The 24,750-nt window shown below is 41.4% G+C and overlaps 1 long non-coding RNA gene across 1 annotated transcript; it reads left to right on the forward strand.

Moving 5' to 3' along the window:
- Positions 1–2,472: 2,472 nt before the first annotated feature.
- LOC116040008 lies at positions 2,473–23,277 on the forward strand. Its single transcript, XR_004102556.1, has 3 exons — positions 2,473–2,494; positions 10,035–10,037; positions 23,183–23,277. It is a non-coding gene; the product is annotated as an uncharacterized LOC116040008 (long non-coding RNA).
- The last annotated feature ends 1,473 nt before the right edge of the window (positions 23,278–24,750 follow it).

Below are 24,750 nucleotides of genomic sequence, written 5' to 3' on the forward strand. Positions count from 1 at the left end.
TTAGTGGTCCCCTAATACTGTATCTGAAGTCTCTTTTATATAGGCCTTAGTGGAGTCTTTGGTGTTTTTTGCCCCCAACGTCTCCTCCCAGGCAGCGCGGCAATGGTTATGTTTAGGGTTAAGGTTAGGGTTAGCTCCCTGGAAGGCGCCGTTGGAGGCAAAAAAAACTCCATCTTGTCCTTAGTGGTCCCCTAATACTGTATCTGAAGTCTCTTTCCTGAAATTCAGCCTTGGTGCAGAATTACAGCCACTAGAGCCAGTCCCACAATGAGCTTTACTTAGGATGTGCCATTTCTGTGTCTGTAGCTTTAAATGCTATTGAGGAGGAGAGAGGGGCAAGGTGGAGGGTGGGGGTGTAGCCTTGACCAACTGCCATGCTGTCAGTACCCGATCTGTACCGCCTGTAAGATCCGTTCTGCGGATGCGCATGATTCATGCATGCGCAGAAACTCAACGTGTTTTACGACACTGCCTGATCAGTTCTACGCTTGCCCACAGCTCTATGGTTACCGGAAGAAAACATTAGACAGTGACAGTAGAACGTTATGATGGCAGAGATGAAGTTTACAAGGTGTTTGCTGGAGTTGCCGAAAGTATCTGTTAATGATATACGGAGGGTCGTCTGGCCATCCAGTACAACACCATGTAGCAAATTAAATAAAGACTTCAAATATTACGTTTCATCATTTCTTTGCAACTTTGAAGGTAATTTGCTAACGCTAGCTAGCCTGAGCTAGAAGCCTTCCTTTGGTGTTTTAAGTCATGACTCCGTCCTGCTTCAGGTTAATCATGCTTGAAATAAAGTTTAATCATGTGCATATACCTCTCACTTTATGTGTTTGTACTTTTATGAAAGTATCAGGTAAAAACAAGGCTACAAATGAGATCTATGTGAGAGACCAGCATACTCCTAGCTAACTATTATGTAGCTCAATGCTGGACATTTCACCCCAAATTCCGGTCACTTTACTGTATTTGTATTTGTTTAGTATTTGGTTTAGAAGCTTTTATTGGTGATTTTTTATGGTACAAAGTCCTGCTACATACGTACATATATAGCTAGCTATATATGCTCCGCTATGTCGCGTTAGCATGCAGCTACAATAGTTAGCTATAAGTATGCTAACGTTAGATTGTAGTGGAACGAAGCAGCACTTTCTAACGTCAAAAAACCCAGATTAAGGGTTCTGAACCAAACACTACACAATCAGACATGTTTCAGCAGGAATGTGACCCGAAATTGGGGAGAATTTAACAACATTGCCAGCTAAGATGACATGTTTACTGCCGTTAGCATGTAGCGACTATAGTGGTATACAGCAGTGGTGTCTGGAAGAGCTGTCATCCCGTCTTCGAAAGGACACTTATGTACGTTTACACTTCATCGCATTAATAATATACAGTCTATGGTTATTAGTCAAGACGAAGTATTAAAAGTAAAAACATTAACATAAACAACACAACAACAATGTCGCTACACGGTTTTGGATCAGTGACAACCAACAACAAGTCTTGATTGTTTGTATGACTATTGTATAATAAAGATTTAATACAAAAGTTGTGTTGTTTGGTCGTAAAGTGTTTCAACGCATGCGTGGTACAAATCACACAGGGACATTGTTAGTTTTCTACTACGTAATCATGCGCATGCGCAGAACGGATCTTACAGGCGGTACGGATCGGGTACTGACACATGCTTCGCTTGTTTGCAAGCCATGATGTTTCTCTCTTTCTCATGGGTGGGCCAAATTCTCTGGGCGGACAAAGCAGAGAAAGGGGAGGTAACCTTTCCCCTTATGACCTCATAGATGGAAGATTCCAGATCTGCCCATCTGAGCTTTCATTTTCTCAAAGGCAGAGCAGGATACCCAGGGCTTGGTTTACATCTATTGCCATTTCTAGCCACTGGGGGACCATAGGCAGGCTGGAGGAACTCATATTAATGTTTTTTTAATATTATAAAGTGACATTTTCATGCCATGGGACCTTTAAGGGGGCCGGTGTTTTAACCCAAACCACAACCTGTAATGGCAAAATTTTATTTAAGCATGATTCTTTATATTCTTGTCTTATTTATGTTTTACTTTGTCTCACAATGCTGAAAGTGAGTTTTTCTTATTCTCACATGTTGAAAGTAAGAACCACAAAGTCTGGGAACGTAATGTGTACGCTGAACAGATAGGGGCTACAAGGTCACCCTAAACTATTTGTTATTTCTCCCTGAATAGTTCAGACTTCTCACATAGTTGAGATAAACGGGATGTCTAAACCTTGGGGTAGAAAGTGGTACAAAGGGGAAGAAGCGAAGTGGCTCCTGAATGTCTGACTATGTTTGATTGTAAGAAATGTTGAGTCATGTTTTGAAAGAGGGGCATGTCTTTCTATCTCACTGGAGATGCATATATACTGTGTGCTTTTTCTTATTCGTTGAAGAGACCTTTCACACCAGTGTTGCGTGCCTTTTGTGAACCGTGTGCTTCCTATATTTGCAAATGTAAATAAATACTCAAAGACCAAACTTTCTCAAATCGTCCTTATTTGTTTCATCTGGTGTTTTTGATACGCACTCCTGCTGCTAACAAGAAAAACTTCTACTACAAACATTTCTTCTAATCTTAGCTAGACGTTTTGGTGTCTAAACTTAACTGTCGTCGCCGCAGGACACTCACGTTTTCATACGATATCACACGAACCTGTTCATGAGAATGTGTTGTATGCATCTCTGTAGAAGGCTGTCAGGGATATTTATATATTTTTGACTCAAGTCAAGTGCCGTTGATAACATGCAACATACTTTCCATGAAAAAGGACACAGAGGTAAAGTCAGACAGCTGCACAATACAAAACAGTAACTGTACAAAAACCACAAATTGTCCCGGTTCTCCAGCAGACTGAAATTAAACTAATCCGTTAAATTAGCGTAATCAGTGACCCTCTGTCAGTGGCTCATCAGAGGGATCTGCTCCCTGCCAATTCCGCTCCGACGCTGCCTCGGCCCGCAGACTGATAGGCCCCCGCAGGCCTGGCACCGGTTTCAGCCACCATGATGAGAGGATATTTACATTTTAAGCATTTGGCTGACACACATATCAGGAGTGATTTACAGTCAGCAGGACCTGAGGGCAGAGGCTGACCTTGTTTGGATCACTGCTCCTCTTTGTTTTATGATCACAGCCGTGGCTGTGTGTGCACACTCATGTTGTGTATTCACTGGTGTCAGGAGACGAGCCCGAGTTTTCCCAAAACAACATACGTTTTAAACACTTTGTACCTCTGGAATGGTTTAATCAACCAGAGCACTAAGAACGTGTATAGAAGCTTGGTGTGCAAAGTGCTACTGCCTGTCTCCCTGGCCAATATAAATGAAAACATAACTTAAACACTGCACTGCAGTTTTTAACACTGGTACACTGCTCTGTCTGTCCTTTCGTGATGGTGGATGAAATCACCTGTGTGTCCTTATGTGCCTTTTCTGTGCGATGGTGCCACTTTGTTTTAATGTGCTGGGTAATGTCATTTTTCCCGCCGTGCGCTACATTAAAATCAATACAACACACCTTGCAAAAAGCGTGGAGGTTGTCGTTATGACTAGGTAAGATGCATGTAAATTGTTGCGCCCAACACTGTTGAAATGTACAGCTATATTTCGATTTCTTTGCGGGAACAAAGGGGGGGTCCGGGAGATAGGGCTAAAAAACAGGAGAAACCTGGGAAAAACGGGAGTGTTGGCAGGTACGGCCTAACCCCAACCAATCGAGCTGCTTGGTAGGGCCTCATAAATTACGCTTATGTATTTTCGAAATAAAGCATTCATTCATTCATATACAGTCTATATGTGAGAACACATCAGGTTAAGCCCCCGGAGCAGAAAGTAGTGGCCAAAGTAAGAATGATGTGGATGATTTTACCTTTGCTAGGTTACTAAACAGCTACAGGCTGAACATTTTATTTTCTGACTAACCTGCTGCCAGGACTTTCAGCCATGCAAAGAAAAAAAAAGTACTTTCCACCACCTTCTATCACCTTCAGGAGGAGGATAAGAGGATAAAGAGCAATGTCTTACTAAATCATCACTTCTCAAAGAGAGCTGCGTGACCCTTTATAAGACTCTGCTGTAGATAATAGTCCTGTGTTGATGATGACACTGGTTGGTATAGTCAAGGGCGTAGGTTTTGTTTCAACATTAGTGGGGGGTCTGGGGGTCCTCCCCCATAAAACTTTGAGCATCAAACACTTAATTTGCAGCATTGTGGTGAATTTCTTGGTGTTTTAAGCCCCCAACATCGTCCAGGCAGCGCTGCCTGGAAGACACTAAGATTAGGCAATGGTTAGGGTTAGGGTTAGGTTAGGTTTGGGTTAAAACGCATACCCTAGGGTTAGGGTTAAGGTTAAGGTTAGGTGCCTTGAAGACGACGGTCGCAGCGCTGCCTGGAAGACGACGTTGGGGGCTTAAAACACCATCGAGCAAATTTTTCTCCAACAATATGTGCCTTTTCTGCATCAATTTATGCTGGAAATGTCGTTATTCACATAAAGGCAATTATTATAATTAAGTATTTTACTGTATTATTCACTTCATTATTGTATTGAACGGTTATTTTTAACCTCTTTCGGGGTTGTCTTTAATATTTCTGAGGGGGATAAATCTACTTCTTCTAAATATTGGGGAGACATATTCCCTGCATCCCCCTCCGTAATCTAAGCCTATGGGTGTAGTTTATATATTTCGACCGCAGTTCATCCATTAATTCACCCTTCATGCAAGTAGGAAACACACATACGCACACAGAACACAAACACACACAACAGGCTGAGAAGTGATAAGGCATCTGCTGACTCATCCCTCAACTGACCGCCGACTTCACTTCACACACCAATTGGCAAAGCTCCCCTGGCCCCCTTTTTTTTATTTACCCCCAAATAATTTCTCTCCAAAAAGAAGGAAAGGGGGTGCTGAGGACAATTTAAAAGGTACACCCTCTGCTACCTTCCTTCCTGCCTTCCTTCCGCCTCAACCGCTATCACCCAATCAAATCCCCCTTTCAACCTCGGCTCGATGAGGAGGAGATGGGAGTTAAGGTGACCTTGCTGTGAATGCGGTCAGAGAGGCTGTATAATTGGATACACTCTGACGTGAGATTGAGTTTATCGCAGGTTAAAAAAAACAAAGAAAAGGGGCTCTGACTGCTGACTGACCGGCTCTGCTGGAGCCTCTGCTCCGAGATGGATGTTTGTGAATGAGAGTAATCACTTTACAGAAGCTGAGATGGAGACTCAGAAGCAACAACCAGTTTAAGCTGCAGCTCCTGCCGAGGTAAACACACCCGAGGTCCACTTCACTTCATGTGTTCATATGTGGACGTGGTTGATAGCAGATGGGTTTTTTTATACAATGAACTCTTATTTTTCTTTTCTTTTTTAAACTAAAATAAAACTCACGAGATGAACACACGACATGAACACATCTCCTCCCCGTCTAAACTTCCCCACTCACCATAACCTCCTCCTTACAAATATAAGACAAGATGAAATAATAACCATCATAATCAGTACAATAAAATAACAACAAAATAGACATCAATGGCGCCTGGGGAGCTCACCTGAAGCATATGCCCATATACAAAGGCTCAGTCCTCGCTGCAGCGGCCGCTGGCTCGGTTCCAACCTGCAGCCCTTTGCTGCATGTCATTCCCCTTCTCTCTACCCTTTCATGTCTAAGCTGTCCCATTGAATAAAGGCCTAAATGCCCCCCCCTCACCACCCCACAGACACAAATGACATCAAATTGTAAACCAAGTCAAGTCATCTTTATTTATATAGCACATTTAAAATAGCATAAGCTGACCCAAAGTGCTAAACAACCAGGGCAGATCAGTTCACAGTTCTCTATTGTCCCTAGAGGGGAAATGTGATTTGCAGTTGGGAGGTACATAAAACAGCAACACAATAAACAAGGCATTAAACATCAAAACAACGCAAACAACAGATTGATTGAGAACAATTTCATCACTTAAAAAGTTGAAAGTGTCAAAAGGAAATCCCTTGAGATTGTCTAAAGGTGTCACTGAGAAGACTTATGTGACACTAATAAAACTACATTCAAGAGTTGTGCAAGTTATCAGCTTTAATTGCACAAGGAACAGAAGAATATTTGTACCGGTTTGTTTTTGCTCTAGGGAGCCTATATCTCCGCCCAGAGGGAAGAGGAATGAATTCCTCCGAGAGTGGGTGATCAGAGCAAGATTTTTCATTTTATTTTTACTTTTTATTTGACAGGGACAATGCACAGCTCCTTAGCAGTACCAGAGTTAGCTATACGCTAATTTTCATATGTAGTCCTTGGGCAGGAAACAAAGAATAACATCTCTGTCAAAAGAGAAATCTAACACTGGAGTATAAAAAGGCAGTATAAAAACACAGTAGTAAAAGACAACAATCAAATTTTACAGTATTAAAACTTGCACACTACAACAACAAACAACAAAAACCACAACACAAAAAATACTATTTTGACAACAAGAATCACAACTTGAAGACAACAATACAATTTCACAATAGAGCTGGGTGATATGGAGAAAATCAAATATCATCATATTTTTTACCAAAAACATTGATATCGATATTTCGACGATATTGTAGGGTTGACTTTTGGTGCTTCACAAAATATTAACACAATCAGAGTTTTGATAAATAATCCCCAATAATAGGGATACACAATGACTAAGTGGGTAAAGGCAAATAACAGAACAGCTAGAACGGTCTGGTTAGTTTAGAAAATCACATGAATTTACTGTAATGCAGCCTGTAAAACCAGGAGAAGACAACATTTGTGTCATATCAAGATAAAACGATATTAAAAATGTAAGACAATATCTACTCTCATATATCGAAGTGGATATAATATTGATATATTGCCCAGCCCAATTTCACAACATTAAAACACCACAACAATAAAATCACAACATTAAGACACCACTACAACAGGACTTCACCACATTAAGATTGACTGTTTGGGTTTCTGATTGATGGGAGCATGAGTGGGTTGATTTCAGTCATGATTTCATCTTTAATTTAAAACCAGCAAAGTTATGACATTCTCTGCTCTCGCTTGGTACTGAGTTCCAATACGTTGTGGCTCTAACAGAGAAGACTGATCTGCCAAACTCAGTAGATAGAAGATTGACCGTGCCTTCTGCTAAATTTTGTCTGTCAAAGATCTTTGTCAGAGGGAGCTGCTGTATGCCGGGAAGAAGATGAGGTGAAGTATGCCCCTATACATAGATAAACAACATCAGGCTACATACTTGCGTGATAAAACCAACGTCAAAAAAGAAGGAAGTTAGGAGAGTGAATTAAATCAGCAATGTATAGGGAATAAAAACAAGAAACCAAGCAGTCTCAGTCTTTAAAGTAGATTTGAAGTTTTCAAAAAAAAGATATATATATATATATATATATATATATATATATATATACATTATGTATATGATAGCATCATAAGCGCATTGCATACATCTCTCCACAGTACAGTTGGAGTCCTCCAAAAAGCTCAGGTATAGCAGCTGTAGTTTTAACCACACATGGATAGCAGTCAGTCCAACACTTTTGTCCAGACTGAAATATTTAAACTATTACAATGGATTACTATGAAACATTCATGTTCCCCAAAGGAGGAAGCCCTCTGACAGTAGGCCTACGTATGGCATGAAAACTTATACTCAACATCTTATTCAAGAATGTCCTAGCCGTGAGCACAAAATACCTTCTACATTATTCTGTGGAGCATCTAGGAAACCTTAACTGGTGACTTAACACACTTAAAGCTATAGTGCGTAGTTTCTGTCTCCCCCATGATGAATTCTAAGTAATGACAACAATTCTGTCGGTGCATCCAGATGACACAAGCCTTCCGTGATCGCGCTTCATTTTTAATAACCCAGCATATTTTAGTGTGTAACTCCTCTCCTGTTCTACAGAAATAAAGTTGACTCAGTAAATAGGAAGTTTGAAAAGGGAGTTAATTTGTGCTCTGAATCTCTTCCAATACCAACGCGTTCTCATGAACGGGTTCGTAGGATATCGCACAAAAAGTTACGCGCACTAAAACGTATGATATCATACATAAACTAGGAGACCGCCGGTTGGTCACGTGACATCGGCTACAGAGCTCTGTGCTACAGAGCAGCAGTTTCTAGCTGTTTAAGCCGCTACAGAGCTTCCTGCCGCCGGTTGCAGACACATCTACTACTCCCGTTAGTAGATGTGTTTAGCCGCTACAGAGCTCGGCAACACCGGCTACGGTGCTCCGTCGGGTCAGCGGTAGTTGGTGGTTCAGTTACCCGAGAATAGGTGACTGTGAGCCGGGTACAGAGCACGGCGAGCTGCCGGTCATTTCGGCAGAGATCACGGTTATGTTTAGGCAAGAAAGAGTAAGCGCTATGACGAAAGGCACCGAAACAAATAGTTAATTTTAGGAAAAAGATCGTGGTTTGGATTAAAACACTCCCAAGGAACACACATCTCCAGCCGCTTTCTTATACAGCGGCAGTCAATGTGGTGTGCACAGCAACAACAACAAAAAACTTGGAAATCATACGAATTACAGTGCGTATCTTATCGTTCAGGAGAACAGGGTGAGATTCCAGGGGATTACAGATGAAACAGCCTGACCTTGTTTGATAATTCATTAGCAGTTAAAATGATCTGGGTGATATTGCTCAGTAACGTTCTCTCTGATGTAGTTGAAATCAGCAGGACGGCCCACAGCTTCTTTGTCTTTGAAGCCGAGTTGAAATGAATTCGGGGAAGGTCAGATCAAAACACACGCACACCTCGGCGAATCTGAAGCTGGCGAGGTGCAAATGATTTACCAAATCTCTTTAAAGTTGGAATATTAACATAAAAGATGAATAAAATATATCTCATAAATTTACAATCTGTATCCGTCTGTGCATAGGTGTAGATTTAGGGGAGAGGGGGAGTGGGGGTGGGGGATGCAGGGCATATGTCCTCCCCAATATTTAGAAGAGGTAGATTTGTCCCCCTCAGAAAAATATGGAAGACAAAAGAACCATTCAGAACTCTGTTATATTGTGTACCCCCAATGTTGAAAAATAACTTACTCCCTTGTGTCTGTAGTTGAATTTTTTTTGAGTGATGTTTCAGAGTGTGCAGCATTTGGCCATGACGCCGGAGGATTTTAGCACTACTTAGCCAAAAATATATTTTGGTCACTTACTTACTTACTTGGTCACATACTTTTCACTCCACTATATTCCTCTGACAGCTTTTTTGACAGTTTTTCCTTCCCTTCCTGTCGAGTGTAAACCACGTATCTCCAGATGTGTTTATGTTGAATGTTAGTGATAAACTGAAGGATGAAGTTTTGAGAAAATTCTTCTTAAGCTAAGTAAAGTCTTTAGAAAGCCTCTCGGATCAGCTGGAACATGCATCGTCGCTAAGCTGAAAACAGGGCTGTTTTTCTTTCACCGTGAAAAGTTTAAAAACTTTTTAGAAATACGTGGTTCTCACAGGACAGCGACGCTACAAACATATGATGACTTAATAGAATATGATGCATTGCTGTAAATTAAACTACCCAACAGAGTATAAAGGAGTTAGAATGAGCCCAACCTTAAAGCTATAGTGCGTAGTTTCTGTCTCCCCCATAAGAAATTCTAAGTAATGACAACAAAACTGTCGGCGTGTCCGTGTTCAAGCCTTCCGTAGTCGCATTCATACCAAAAAAGCAATCCGGCGATTTTCCGCAGGGTAGTCTGGCATTGCCAAACCTTCCTCCACAGCGCTGCGGAGGAGGGTTTGGCTAGTCCACACAGGATTCCAGGATGGGAGAAAAACGTGCTCTGGTTTATTGGCATTTCTTTAAACTAATCACAATCGTCTTGGGCTGCGCTAAGCACAGGACAAAGCCACGGTGCTGCTGCAAAACAGCCTCGGAAGGAAGTTGTTTTGGTGGAACGTGTGTACGTTCAAAAGTTGTTTTAGTCGTGCAACAGAAAACTCAGATTGGACAGATAGTCTAGCTAGCTGTCTGGATTTACCCTGCAGAGTAGAGCTGTAAACGGGCCTTAAAAGTTCGGCCCGACAAGGCCCAAGCCCGACAGTATTCGGCCCAAGCCCGACAAGTACATTTTGATTGACAGCTTTTTAAAAGCCCAAACCCATTTACAGCCCGACATTATTCAGATGTGCGCACAAAAACAGCTCTTTTTTTTACTTTTGTCAAGAATGAGTCATTTATACATTTTTTAACATCATGTATTCATGACTAACAGAGGCTATAGGCCACTTGGAAGTTGGAACAAAGAAATAAAATAAGTCCTCCAGAGGCCAGCCTCCCTTTCACCTCCTCAGCATCCATTTTCGCGCTAATCGAAACGCATCACCTGACCGCTCATTTACTGCGCAACCCGAAGCGCAAGCCCGAGCCCAGCCCGAGCCCGTGTAAAATGATATAAATAAAGGCCGAACCCATCGGGTTCGGGCAAAGATCTTCAGCTCTACTGCAGAGATCTGAGGAGCAGTTAACCATAGTCCTCATAAATCCACCGGAGGTTAGAATTACAACACAAAGAAAGAGGAAGGTGACTGACATCTGGCCGAAATGAGGGACATTTCCGGCAGCACCTGAATTCCAGAAGTTAAACGTCCTCGATATAGACTAGCCGCATGGTTGTGTGGCGGGGGGGAGTGGCAATGACACATTCCATTTGTGTGACGTCCTGTTGTGTTCTTTAATCCCCCCAATGAAGCAGACTTTATATTTCACAATTACTGTTTTCCGTCAGATCGTTCATAGACCGACGCAGGCTGTCTGAACGCGGCCTTAGCCGAGGACACAGGATTTAAAAATAAATGGACCGTTCAGAAGGGGTAATTATCTTCGTTTGAGCTTCTGCACTCGAAAGTCGCCAGACTTTTTGTAAACATAGCCATACAGAGAAATACAAAGAGAGTTTTGTGGAGTTGATAGCCTTAATTAGCTTTGCATCAACTCATTTGGCAATGGCTTGAATGTAACAGACGTTGAATAATATAAAATTGTTGTGCACTTTAGCTTTAAACATCTACAACAGGAAAATGCAACATACGGTGGTGCTCATAAGTTTATGAACCCATGCTAAAGCTGACTAAAAAGAGGAAATTGATCTTAATGCCTTAATTACAAAAATGAGGAAAAATCCAACCTTTGAGAACACCAATAATGTATCGTAAATAAATAAATGTTCTTCCTTAAAATACAGGGGGCATAAGTATCCACACCCCTATGTTAAATTCCCATAGAGATTGGCATGGGGTACTTTCCATAAAATCATCTCTCAATGCAAATCAAACCAGCTATTAGGCTAACTGAAATAAAACCATGTCAATCTCTAGGTATGGTGAAGGGGATGTGATGATGTGGGGCTATTTTAATTCCAAAGGCCAAGGGAACTTTATCAGGATGCATAGTATCCTGGATCCATGAAATAACTGGCCTTTCAAAATAAAAATCTGCCTGCCTCTATGGGAATTTAACATAGGGGTGTACTCACTTATGCCCCCTGTATTTCCGATACATTATTCATTCACAAAGATAATTGGTGTCCTTAAAGGTTGGATTTTCCTATTTTTTTTTTTATTAAGGCATTAAGATCAATTTCCAAAAGACAATTTTTTTATTCCTCTTTTTAGTCAACTTTAGCATGGGTATGTAAATTTATGAGCACCACTGTACACATTAATTAATTCATGTAGCAAGAAAATGAATCCAGAAACATCAGATAGAAGAGGAAAACACTGACATGGAACATTTTACTGCACAATAAATAGATAACGTTTACTTTAAGTTAATCTTTCTGATAATACTTTCATACTTACTTTTCAGAAAGGTTTAGGACTCTGTGTGTCTGTTATTGACGTAACTGACACTGAAAGTCTCTCTGTTTTCTCCTGTTCAAACACTCTCGCAGTCGCATGTAGTGCAGGGGGGAGGAAAAGACAAGACAAGATCGGTGATTGGTTGGGCATTCAACGTGTAGTCTGACACCAAATCTGACACATTCTGCATCTCACAAGACATGAACGTTAACACATTAGGCGTGTGACTGCGGGAGTGCCTTAAAAAAACTGTAAATCCACTCGGTGTATCTCACTTTGCAGACACACACTTTCTCCACGCTTCAGTGCATTCTGACTCACTTTGTCTCTTTGTCTGCCATCTTTGCCTCTCCGCCAAATATCCTCTCTCTTATCTCCTCTCCTTTTCCACTCATCTTTCTGTCCGTCTGTCTCTCTCTCGCTCTGTCTTATTAATTCTCTCATCTTTCCCAGGCTGCGAGTGATCAATGATCTCCCACTGATTTAGTTGGCACGGTGCAGAGTTGGACGCTATCTTTTGTGTGTTTAAAGTGAACCGAATATATATTGTACATATAACACATATATATATATATATATATATATATATATATATATAGGCTGTATTCAACTAAGAACATTTACTCAAGTACTGTACTTAAGTACAAATTTGAGGTACTTTTCATGCCATTTTCTACTTCTACTCAGCTACATTTCAGAGAGAAATATTGTACTTTTTACTCCACTACATTCATCTGACAGCTTTATGGCATTTTTTTCATTACATGTTAGCTGCTCAACTCGCCTCGACTTTACTCTGCCTTTTTTGGTTTTCAATTATGAAAAAAGGTCCCTGGTACCTGCCAACAGGTACTTTTTTAGTATCCCCTCCGTCGAGGTTCCAAGCGAGCTGAGGCGATACCAAAAGGTGATGTGAAAACCTGCAGACTTCTGATTGGTCGGAGAGAATCGTCACTAATCACTGCGTCATCATTGCTAGCGACAGACGGGGAGGTGTCCTGAACAAACCTGCCATTTTTAAATAGTTTAGCCAGTTTTTGCTGCCTCCATTTTCTTTTGAAACAAAATTTGTCTTCTGGCTGTGGCAACAGCCGAGCCGAGCCGAGTAGAGCTGGTTCTAGCAGTGGGTAAGCGCCAATAGTTACTAGTTACTTTACTAATTAAAGTGGCCATATTATGCACATTTTCAGGTTCATAATTGTATTTTGAGGTTGTATCAAAATAGGTTTACATTGTTTAATTTTCAAAAACACTATATTTTTGTTGTACTGCACATTGCTGCAGCTCCTCTTTTCACCCTGTGTTCAGGTCTCTGTTTTAGCTACAGAGTGAGACCTCTCACTGCTGTAACATCTTTGTTGGCAGTCGCACACGCTCAGTAGCTAGGTCAGATCACATCATCTAGCTAGCTTTTTGTTTCTACAACTTCAGTAGTACAAGGCTTCCAACTTTGCGAGGAATACCTGCAGAACAGGGACATGTAAGTAGTTCTTTTGTAGATTATGGTGAACTAGTGTGTGTTGTAGCAGTGTTTTGCTATTCAGAACGCGCTAGCATGCTACGTTTAGCCAGCTTGTTTTGGCTAGTGACGTAGAAAGCCCTGCCGATTTTGACCAGCTCACCCGGAGACTGAAGGCAGGACACATTCAGAAACCGTATCTCACTCAAAACACCATGGATGGTTTTTTTCCCAAGTTTCTATGAGTGTGGAAGCACCAGAGACACAAAATAACACCCCAAATCCCAGAAAAAGTGATTAGATAATATGGGCACTTTAAGAGTTTTGCACACAAAACACATGTAGTTTATAAAATACGATGTTTTATTATAAATTAAACTGCCCCAACAATATAATGTCCTACAAGTCCAGCTGAAATTATGAGACCATTAAACACACAACTGTTTTTACAAAACAAATTTGGGGATTTTTCTGCATTGAGTACTTTTACTTTTAATACTTTTAAGTACATTTTCCTGAAGATACGTACATGCTTTCACTTAAGTAACATTTTCAATGCAGGACTTTTACTTGTAACAGAGTATCTGTACAGTGTGGCATTAGTACTTTTACTGAAGTAAAGGATCTGAATACTTCTTCCACAGCTGGCTGTATTATCATCTCTGTGTGGCAGCTTGGAAATGAAGCAGAAATTGAATTTTGAGGCCGACCGCTTCTTATTTCCGAAGGCTGACCTTCAATTCTAATATTAAAAGTGATGACGATTGAATACATTATATATTGTGTATACAGAAACACACATACACACACTTCTGCTGAGGTTTTTGGACATTTCTGCGCAGCCTCCTGCAGCACCCAGATGTCTAATGACCTTGTTATGAGACGATATCCAGGGAGAAATTTCATGCATTTTTAGATCGACCAAACCATGACCGTAAATGTGTGCACTTTCACACCTGGATGGCGCCTCTGCCTATCTGCCTGCTCCATCTCCTCCACCTCTGATTCCAATTCAGCTCCACTAATCTGATAGAGGCGCAGCAGGGTCTCCAGAAATCAGTGGCTGGGTCACATACTTCCTATCCACGAGGGATTATCTGAGCCTGCTTCGAGTAAAAGAAAAACTCCATATCTTGTGTTAACAGGCCCCTGAAAAAAGCAGGCGGGAGATCAAGTTTTTGCCCGCATGTTGAGGTTTATTCATCGCAGTTAAAAGGGGTTAGCCAATTCTATGGGAAAAGCGTTACATTCAGAGACGTTACCTTGACAATCCGCTTCACATTGAAGCTTTACATCATCTGAGAGAAGCCTCTGTGAGATAAATCATTCAGGGTTTGAGTATCACAGATTTAATTAGGTTGTGAAAAGTATGGATGCCTGCACTCTGTTAAACTACGAGACAGTCAAAGTCTGGGAAGAGTTTTCTCTTCACAGACCACATGGTAGAAGCTTTGGTGCCATCTGTGCAGTTTCAGTTCCATCGTCTTTAGTGGAAATGTAACAGGACGTATCACAGGAGAAGCACAAAGAGGGCTCAGCTGAAAGAGGACATCACTGTATCTGACAGTATGAAAGCTGCAATGAGTAACGTCTGAGCTAAAGTTTGTTGCCTAATAAGACACTATTATAGATTTAGTTTTTTATAAACTTACAGGCTGTCACAACTTCAGGAAGGCAGGTTTGGACCCAAGTGCAGAAGAACAGAAGCGGGTGAAGCAGGTAGAGTCGAATGATTTCATACGAAAATAAACCAAAAGTTCAAAACAGGCAGAGAACTTGAACAAAATCCAAAAGAGAATTAGGAACGTGGAAGCAGGCAAGACTAAAAGCACACAAGAAGCAATGACGGGATAGACGCAGGGAGTAACGACGACAATCGGACAACAGACAAAGAAAGCACAGAGACCAAATACACAAGGTAACGAGGGACAGGTGACAAGAGGGCTGATGAACAGGTGGAACACATCAGGGTGGGGCAGACAATCACAAAGGCGGGACAACACACAAGGCAGGAAGTAATGCTGCGTTCCAGACACAATTTTTAGCCCGTAAGTTACGACTTCAAGTCACGACTCACGGCTTGGTAGCGTTCCAGGCAAAGTCACGACAAACCCTTCTAGCTTGCGTTAGCTAGCGGCTACCTAACGTTGACGTTAGCTGGCGCTAGCTGATACTAGCGACTTGTAGTCGGTGACATATTTTGGTTTTCATTTAATAAACATAACCTGTAGTAGTACACAATCGTATGTGTATTGTTTTGATTAAAATGTGTGGAATTACTTTACGTTGCCTATTTATGTCTATTTTATTTCTATTTCTCACTGTTAATCACCGGCGTCTGTACAGCATCAACAGGGGTAGACATTGTTGTCTATGTGTGTGTGATGTCAAAACTTTAACTGGGAGTACAACGATCTGGTACGAATTCACAGGTAGTAAGTTACGGGTATGACTGCCATTCCAGGGCACTTTCACGGGTAGAAGGTTGTGAAAACACGAGTTACCATTTTCCTGGAACGCAGCATAAAACAAGACACGACACCAGAGAGACTACAAAATAAAACAGGAAACTGACAGGGTGCCTGGTTAGCTCACCTGGTAGAGCAGGCACCCATATTTAGAGGTTTACTCCTCGATGCAGCGGCCGCGGGTTTGAAGAAGATCCTCCTCCACAGCGCTACGGAGGAGGAGGGTCTGGTTGGTCCAAATAGCATTCCGGGATGGGAGAAACACGTGCTCTGGTTTATTGGGATTTCCTTAAACCAATCACAGTCTTGGGCGGTGCTAAGCGCCGGACGGAGCCGCGGTGCCGCTGCAAAATAGCCTCGGGAAGGAACTTGTTTTGGTGGATCATGTGTACGTTCAAAAGTTGTTTTAGTCGTGCAACAGAAATCTAAGATTGAACAGATAGTCTAGCTAGCTGTCTGGATTTACCCTGCAGAGATCTGAGGAGCAGTTAACCATAGTCCTCATAAATCCACCAGAGTTTAGAATTCCAACACAAAGAAAGCGGAAGGTGGAGGACATCCGGCCAAAAAGAAGGACATCCGGAGGAATTTCCGCCAGCACCGGAGCAATCCCGGAAGTGGAACGTCGTGGATATAGACTCCAAACGAAAGACCAGACATTAGGTTATAAAACATCTGGTAAGTGTCTTGTATCGTTCTATTTTCCCTGAACTATTGTTAGATTATGCTCCCTTGAAGGAATTTGTTGTGCGCATGCTGCACAGGAATCATTATTACGTTTTAATAAACTTAATCGCTGTCTTTTGCTGGGCCTCCATCCAAGTCTGTTGGCTTTCATTTTTCAGGCACTGCGCTCTCCCTTACGCCATTCGAGGTTTGAAACCACAGAGTGCCTCGGGAGGCGAGTACTACATACAATATACTGTTTTTGGGTAAACTATTCCTTTAACTTTTCCTGATTAAAGAGTGAGTGACAGGAAGCAGCAAACCCTCTTGTGCCATCAGCTGTTAAACCTGCAGAGCAGATGGTAGACGACGTATCTGCAGCCTACACAGGTTTCTCCACCACATTACGTAACCAGGATTAGCTCATTTATCCATCCTGCATGTTATTGTTTGCTCTCCTTAAAACCTTTGTCTGCAAATGAATGCTCAGCCTCTGTTAGCCACATCTGGTTCATGTGTCAACAGGCAATTAGGGCCTGTAGAGGAACACGACATTCCTCCCCCACCCCCCGACCCCCGCTAAATGTGTTTGCAATCTACCTCTTCCTGATTTTGGTCGTCATTGGCATTCCCCTGCTGTGTTTGTTTGGGTAAAACGCCCTGAGTACAGGCCCGTCCCTTCTGCAGAATTTTGACTGAAAAAGCCCCAAGCGGCACGTTGATTACCTCCGGGTGGAGTCGCAGCGCTGCCGACAACTCAACCCAGGTCAACAACTCTGCTACACACAGTGTCTCGTCTGAGCTGATCTGTTCACCAAGTAAATATTGTGACATGAATCATGCGATTGATAATTTTTACAGCAACTGAACGCCTTCAGGGGTTCAGCCCCTAATGAGAATGTGACACGGATACAGTGCCTTGAAAAAGTGTTAACCCCCCCCACACACACACACACACACACACCAGTGTTGGGCAAGTTACTTCCAAAATGTAATACATTATAGATTACTAGTTACTGTCATTTGAGAGTAATTAGTTATATTACAATATTACTGTCTCTGAATTGTAATGCGTTACACTACTTTTGCATTACTTTTGAGTTACTTTCACCAAAATAACAGGGGAAGTTTGATTTGGCAGCTAGCTTGTGAATTTCACCACCGGATCAATAAAGTCTCGTCTTTATCCACTTTAATACATCATAGATTATTCATATTTTGTATAATTAATATAAATATGCAAAGTAACTAAAGCTATACAAAATAGATAAGTAAAACATATAATAGGCAAGTAGGAGAAAATGAAAATACTGGCAGTATGGCATTGTTGTAAAATGTTTGTTTATAGCACTTCAATAAGAAATTCATGTTGTTTTGGTTAAAACACTCTAAAGGAAATGTTCTTTTTATAGTGTGATTAAAACTCACTATTAACATTATTTACAGTACTTGATTTACAGCTGATTTGTGAAAAGGTAGCCTACACAACCTTATTTAACAGTAATATAGTTTTACTGCGAACCGTCACAGGAAGTGCTTTTTATTTTGAAGTAGGCTACACGGAAGTTGTCTGTTGTGTAGCCTACTCTTGCTAGCTTACTGAACTGCAACCAGGATGCAACATGTCCGTCAGGCTTAAGTTGTTCACTTTCTTGTTTGTAAAACTGCAACATATTGAACAGTAAATGGTCACAGTAAAAGACAAGCGCTTTTGGTCGTCATTCGAAGCCATTCCACTACAGGCATAGTTACTCTCCACGGCTGATAAAAATGCAATGATATTTAAGTGTAGCAAGCCTCAACATTAATTCCCGACATGTTTATATCTGTCAGCCGCTGACGTACCGTCACCTGTTGGGACATACATGCTGTCCGTACCGTCTCTGGTTCTGGTTCTGACCACGGGAACAGAAACAGGACAGCTCACTTCAACGCAGCGTAATAACTCCTGAAAATCTCTGCAGTCATCTCAACCATCGAATACAGCGACAGGAAAATAATACGGCTTTTTTTTTTCCTGTGAAGAAATGTGTCGCGGTGTTGGTGAATTCTTAAAAAAACCAATGCACCACTAAATGTTGCGTTAAAATGCGTTGTAACTCGCGTTACTGAGATTGTAACGAGTATAATATTACCGAAATTTAATTAGTAATGCGTTATATTACTGCGTTACAGCAAAAAGGACTACATTACTGTAATTGCGTTACTTTTGTAACGCGTTACTCCCAACACTGACACACACACACACACCTGCTACTAAGTAATTTCATTATCTGATAATCTCTGAGCTAGCTACTGAACAACAACGTCAGCTAATGTTTTTTGACACTATTACGCTATGATGGAACTAAACCTGACACTTTATAAGTCACAGTAATAACAACCAGTTTGACACAATGTTCTAACATTCAGTAATTTTAGTTGCTTATGTATCAATTTGGGTTCTAATCTGTGCCATGAAATTACCAACTTCTTCTCTGGGGACTACCAACGTTAAACTTCACAACCGCACTCCTGCTTTTCCTCTGACAGATCAGATAGAAACTCAGCCAAAACTACGTTTCTGTTAACCCTTTCCTTGACGGGGTTACAGGTGCATAGCATCGGCGGCAGCAACACAGGATATTAAACCTGTTTCAAGCCCTTTGAACCTGTAATTGTTTGTCCTCTGTCACTAACAGACAAGTTCGCAAACTCTTAACTTGAAGCACTAAAATTGATTTTAATTTTTTTTAATTTTTAGGGGGGCTGAGATGAAATTTAGGGCTTGAGCCCCCCAAAAAGGGTCTAAAATCGCCATGGTTTGACTTATCCAGTCTCCTAGTAGCAGTGGTGGAAGAAGTATTCAGATCCTTTACTTGAGTAAAAGTACCAATACCACACTGTAAAAATACACTGTTACAAGTCAAATTCCTGCATTAAAATTGACGCTACCAGGGATAGTTTCAGGAGCAGGGCCACACCTCAAACACGCCTCTTCCGGTATTCCTATAAATACCCACCTAACCCTCTCCTCTCATTCGCTCTAGCATTCTGCAACCCCTCCCTCCCACCCTCTTTCTGATCCTCTCCTTTCTCCTCTTCTGCAGGTCCTAAGGGGTGCTACGGCGGATTCCCTATCGAAGCCTCACCAAACGCAGACAACAAGCGACTTTACATCTCGCTTTCCAGAGATTTCATGCCTCGCATTCCAGTCATCTTTCATTATTATATTGTTCAATACGTATCTGCTTGATGGTGTGGTCCTTGCTACTGAAATGCTACTTAAGTAAAAGTATGAGTAAGTATCATCGGGGAAATGTACTTAAAGTATTAAAAGTAAAAGTACTCAATGATTCCTCGTATGTGTCCTCATACCTGGCAAATAAAGCTGATTCTGATTCTGATTCTGAAGAACAATCCTCACATTTCAGAAACTGGAAACGATCCAAACAGTTCTGTCAATCAACTAAGTGTTTAATCAGCTAATCATCTCAGCTGTACTTGTTGGCCGTTATATTGTTGAGTAGTTTAATTTGTAATAAAACATCAGATTGTGTAAACTACATGTGTTTTGTGTGCAAAAACCTAATTAGTAAAGTAACTAGTAACTAAAGCTGTCAGATGAATGTAGTGGAGTGAAAAGTAGAATATTTTTCTCTGAAATGTAGCGGAGTAGAAGTAGTGGCAAGAAATGAAATTAATCAAGTACCAGAACTTTCTTTTACTATCCAGTTTGACAGTGAGTCATAACGGAAAAAGGACATAAATAAACTACTTTAAAGTAGATTTTCTTCTGTGTTAAATTACGTGTTATGGGATCGGTGCATAAACTCCAGTACTTTCCAATACCGATACCAGCATTTTAGGCGGTATCGGAGGCTTTTCCGATATTGGTATCGGTATCAGAACATCTCTAGCACGGACCCACCTATGGCTGGCCTGAGCCACGAATGTTTACAACATCTGGCTCCGCCCCTGCTTAGAGCCTCCTGTTTTGCCACCACTCCATCAACACCAGCCCTCTGATACAAACCCTTCTCCATTAAACCCTCCCTTCCTCTCTCCGAGTGGCTCCTTTCACTTCCTGTAAAAAAAAGCCCCAGATCGTATTCTCTCAGGGTTCACTGCCGCTGGCTGCTCCACAAGTCACGAGGCCTGCGGGGGTGCACTTAATAAACACAGGTCATTTGTCAAGTGAAAGACATTAAAGTGTAAAAGCCCCAGGTATTAAGACCGCCGAGCACGAGCTGATCTATGTACCGTCACCTCAGCGGTGGAGAAATGCTGAGCCTGCAGCGAGTGTGTGATGATGGACCTGTATTACAGCTAACAAGTGGACACGCTGAACTTTGGGGCGTCTGCCCCCCTCTGGGCTCACAGCCATTACAGTACATGATGCCTGGAGACCTTACACCATATTCCTTTTCACAGAACACTGACTCCGTATCTGGCAAGGCCACGCTCCGGTCTGTGTTTGTGTCGCAGAGGACAGGCAGACAGGATTTTTTTCTGTGTTGTTGTTCTGATGCTCTCTGGTGTATCTGAGTGGGGCAAAGAGGGCACCACTCCTCAAGCCAAGAGCTGCATGAAAAAAACAACATCGTGCACCCCTGACATGTGGAGCTCATGAGCAGTCGTGCACCACTGGCTTTTGTTTCAATTTGACCTTCTCAGTAAACACTTGTTGTGAATGTTTTGAAAATAATAATAATTTCCTCTCGTGTCAAGACAGTGACCTCATCCAGCAGAGGAGAGTCTGATGAAACGTATCACCAAATCTCTGCAGCCAGGGTCCAACATCTGGAGGAACAACAACGCATTCTCAATGGGTTCGTATTTAATTTAATTAATTTATTTAATTTAATTTTAATTTATACTCTTTATTAATCCCCAATGGGGAAATTACAATTTACACTCTGTTGTTATTACACACTGCACACAGGCCTGAAATACACACACACATGCACGTGCTTTTACATGCACTAATGGAGAGATGTCAGAGTGAGTGGGCTGCGACTGCTGAACAGGTGCCTTGAGCGGTTTGGGGGGGGTTCGGTGCCTTGCTCAAGGGCACCTTGGCAGTGCCCAGGAGGTGAACTGGCACCTCTCCAGCTACCAGTCCACCTCCATATTTCAGTCCATACTTGAACCAGCGACCCTCCGGTTCCCAACCCAACTCCCTACAGACTGAGCTACTGCCACATATATATATATATATATATATATATATATACATATACATATACATATATACTGTATATATATATACATACATATACATATATATATACATATATACATACATATACATATATATACATATCATATACATATATATATGTGTATATACATATATATATATATATATATATATATAGCTATATTATAGCTTTTTGGTACATAACGGCTACCGTAGTTGCAACACGTATTTGAAAACGCGAGGCGCTAGAGAGCACTATTCGTTTGAATGCAACTTACAATTTCACCGCTAGATGGGAGAAATTCCTACACAGTGTACCTTTAAGATAGGAAAAAGTAAAACGGACACCCGTTTTCCTGGGTGAAAGACTTGTGATTTGCCCCTAACTTCTTCCAGGACATGTACTCCGCTCCCCCACCCACCGATCCCACCCACCCGTCCCCCCTGACCTCCTCCCTACGCGGATCTTGGCGCTTTTATTCAGCAGCAGTCATTGTGGTGCATACAGTAATAAATATGTGGAATACATCCAAATTACAGTGCATTCATTTTTGTACAAATGATTCATGAGAACAGCTTGGGGGGAGAGCCTAAAGCCAGAGGAGTGGAGGCGGTTAAAGCAGCAGATTAAATATATATAATATATAATATAATTAGTTTGTGACACCCAAGGGGGTAAGCGTCTCCTCACAACCCAAACCTCCTTTGGTGCCATTTTGATGCTACCAAGCCATCACCTCCCGTTAGCATTCCATTGACTGCCATTCATTTTGGCGCCACTTTGACAGCGAATAACTTTACATCTGAAGCGTTTAAAGACTATTTGTCCATTGTTTATTTCTAAAGAAACACGACAATGTATAAAAGGCTCCATTACCTTGTACCTCACGTTATGGCTCCGTAGCAGACATTTTTGTAAAAATAGGCTAACGATTGTGTCATAACCACGAGACTTACTGTCGCACAGTAGAGAAATTACCTGTACGTTTCTCCTGTACAGTACAGGAGAAGCGTGCAGGCAGTTTCGTCTCACATTAGCTGTTTAAGTGTAATTACTAATGTTAACTAGTGTAATGGCAAAATTATATTTAAGCATGATTCTTTTTTCGTTTTACTTTGTCTCACAATGCTGAAAGTGAGTTTTTCTTATTCTCACATGTTGAAAGTAAGAGCCACAAAGTCTGGGAACGTAATGTGTACGCTGAACAGATAGGGGCTACAAGGTCACCCTAAACTATTTGTTATTTCTCCCTGAATAGTTCAGACTTCTCACATAGTTGAGATAAACTGGATGTCTAAACCTTGGGGTAGAAAGTGGTACAGAGGGGAAGAAGTGAAGTGGCTCCTGAATGTCTGACTATGTTTGATTGTAAGAAATGTTGAGTCATGTTTAGGCAGGGGGCATGTCTTTCTATCTCACTGAAGATGCATATATACTGTGTGCTTTTTCTTATTCGTTGAATACATTTTTCCACACTGGGCTGCTGTGCCTTTTGTGAAATTGTGTTACTCCTATATTCTTGCAAGTTTATAATAAAATACACAAACCTAACTTGGTTTAGTCTTCGACTGTCTTTATTTGTTTCACTTTCCTATTTTTCAAAACCTACACCTGCTGCAAATATGACCTCGACGCAGAGGTCCAGGGTTCGAATCGGACCTGTGACCATTTCCTGCATGTCTTCCCCCTTCTCTTTCTCATCTAGCTGTCCTATCAATAAAAGATGGAAAAGCCCAAAAAATAATCTTTAAAAAAAAAAAAAAAAAAAACGTGGCGACATATCTCCGATGTTAAGAGGCCCGCCGCGGAGTCAGCATTAGCTATGAATGTACAAACTGTTGAGGGCGAAGTAAAGAAAAAGAGAAGGTAGCCTACTTTTCCGCATTGACAAATCGCTGAAAGCTGCTGCTGTTTTAATCCTGTCGGCTCTCTGCTGCTCAGTTCCACACCCTAACCCACACACCCACACCCACACACACACACACACCCACACCCACACACACCCACACACGCGGCAGATGCAGGAAAAACCGGAGATGAGACATACACGATGACCTAAATTGAGGACAGCTACGGTCAATATTATAAGTGCAATGATAAGTTAAAGTCCAATAAGTACTTTATCAAACCATATGAATGTGTGTCCCAGGCCAGGTTAGGAAATTAACTAACAATGTAAAGATCAACAAGCCACTGACAGAAATGTTCAAATGTGATTCATTCAATAAATTATTATTTTTTGTCTTAAATCCACCAGCCATTTTCATATTATACCAACATTTGCAGCATCCTGAACCTTTTTGGAAAGGTTACTAGGAAAACTCAGCCCAGAGTCATTTTATTCTCCCCAAAATAAGTTTCCTTTTTATTTTTAAAGAACTATACAAAAAAGCAACTTTCACTGTCTCTCGCAACTCATTGCAACAAAAATACAAAAGACATCGCAACTTTTATCGCAATTTTTTACAAACGCTCCCGCAAAATCAGGCATTTTGGGCTGCAACAATCTCAAAAAAAGGCCGCGAAATCCTGGAGGGACTGTTTAATGCTGTTACTGAGAGATGAGTCAATATTTTTTTTGTTCATTAAACATGTAGGTCTACAATTACTGTATAATATGACCAAACTGATCAAACAAAATTTGACCATGGTCTCGCAGGCTTTTTTTCACATCACTTTTTATTTGCCTATCTTAATAAAATATGTATTAATAATAAAAAATAATGTATTGAAGCAATTCAAAATATGCTAGTGCACTTTCTTCTATAAATTTGAATTCCGGAAAAAGTGGCTGGTAAAAAATATAAGTGGCTGGTAAAATTGGGCATCCACCAGCCACAGTGGCTGTGAAGTGAATTTCCTACCCTGGTGTATAAGCGAGAACACAGTCAAGGTTGTGTTTCAGTGTGATCTACATTTAGTCCAGCTGCAGCTCACTGCTGCCAGTAACCACAGCGCAACCTTCACTGTGTTATTGCTTAATTGAGTGCATATACCTGTGTGTGTGCGTGTGTGGGTGGGGGGGGGGGGGTGCAGTGCGAATATAAACCCCCAACCCTGCCAATGTTAGTGCCACCGAGCCACACAGGACCAC

The sequence above is a fragment of the Sander lucioperca genome, chromosome 23 (genome assembly GCF_008315115.2).
Source record: "Sander lucioperca isolate FBNREF2018 chromosome 23, SLUC_FBN_1.2, whole genome shotgun sequence".
Lineage (NCBI taxonomy): Eukaryota > Metazoa > Chordata > Actinopteri > Perciformes > Percidae > Sander > Sander lucioperca.